The sequence below is a fragment of the Buceros rhinoceros genome, unplaced genomic scaffold, assembly GCF_000710305.1.
Source record: "Buceros rhinoceros silvestris isolate BGI_N320 unplaced genomic scaffold, ASM71030v1 scaffold23873, whole genome shotgun sequence".
Taxonomy (NCBI): domain Eukaryota; kingdom Metazoa; phylum Chordata; class Aves; order Bucerotiformes; family Bucerotidae; genus Buceros; species Buceros rhinoceros.
Window position 1 is genome coordinate 8857 of NW_010403346.1, and position 815 is coordinate 9671.

The window sequence follows — 815 nt, forward strand, 5'->3', positions numbered from 1 at the left end:
GGGGTTTGGCTTGATCGCCGCAGGATGCCACCAGCACACTGCTGCCCTGCTTCTACCTGCTGCTGCAACTTCAGGCAGAGCCCCCCAATGCGTCCTGGCCACGTGTGGATCGTGTGGTGACAGACAGGAGGTCCCTCTTCCACCACCTCTGTCCTCACCTTGTAAAACCTTTCACACAGTCGCCCACAACAGTCTCACCTGCAGATTGGAAGGGTACAGGATCAATAGGTGGACTGTTAGATGGATCAGGAACTGGCTGGACGGCCACGGCCAATGAGTTACAGTCAGCGGCTCAGTGTCCAAGTGGAAACCTGTAATGAGTGGTGTCCCTCGAGGGTCCCTGCTGGGATCAACACTATTTAACATCTTCATCAACACTTAGACAGTAGCATCAGGTGCACCCTCAGCACATTTGCAGGTGACACCAAGCTGAGTGATGCGGATGACACGCCTGAGGGACGGGATGACATCCAGAGGGACCTTGGAGGCCATGGGCCCATGTGAACCTCATGAGGTTCATCAAGGCCATCTGCAAGGTCCTGCAGCTGGGTGGGTGACAGCACCGGTATCAACAGACTGGGGGATGGACGGATTGAGAGCAGCCCTGCAGAGAAGCGGACTGGGGAATACTGGTGGGTGACAGAGGGGACATGAGCCAGCACTGTGTGCTCGCAGCCCCAAAGCCCAGCGTCTCCCGGGCTCATCCCCAGCCGCGGGGGCAGCAGGTCGAGGCAGGGCACTGTCCCCCTCTGCTCTGCTCTGCTCTGCTGTGGGGAGACCTCCTAGAGCCCCACGTCCAGCTCTGGGCTCCCCAG

The 815-nt window shown here is 59.0% G+C and overlaps 1 protein-coding gene across 1 annotated transcript in view; it reads left to right on the forward strand.

Annotated features, from left to right (window-relative positions):
* Positions 1-815, forward strand: part of LOC104490676 (electrogenic sodium bicarbonate cotransporter 1-like) — a gene marked incomplete at both ends in the record, with an annotated part of 12531 nt that overhangs the window by 8544 nt on the left and 3172 nt on the right. The window lies entirely within an intron of this gene.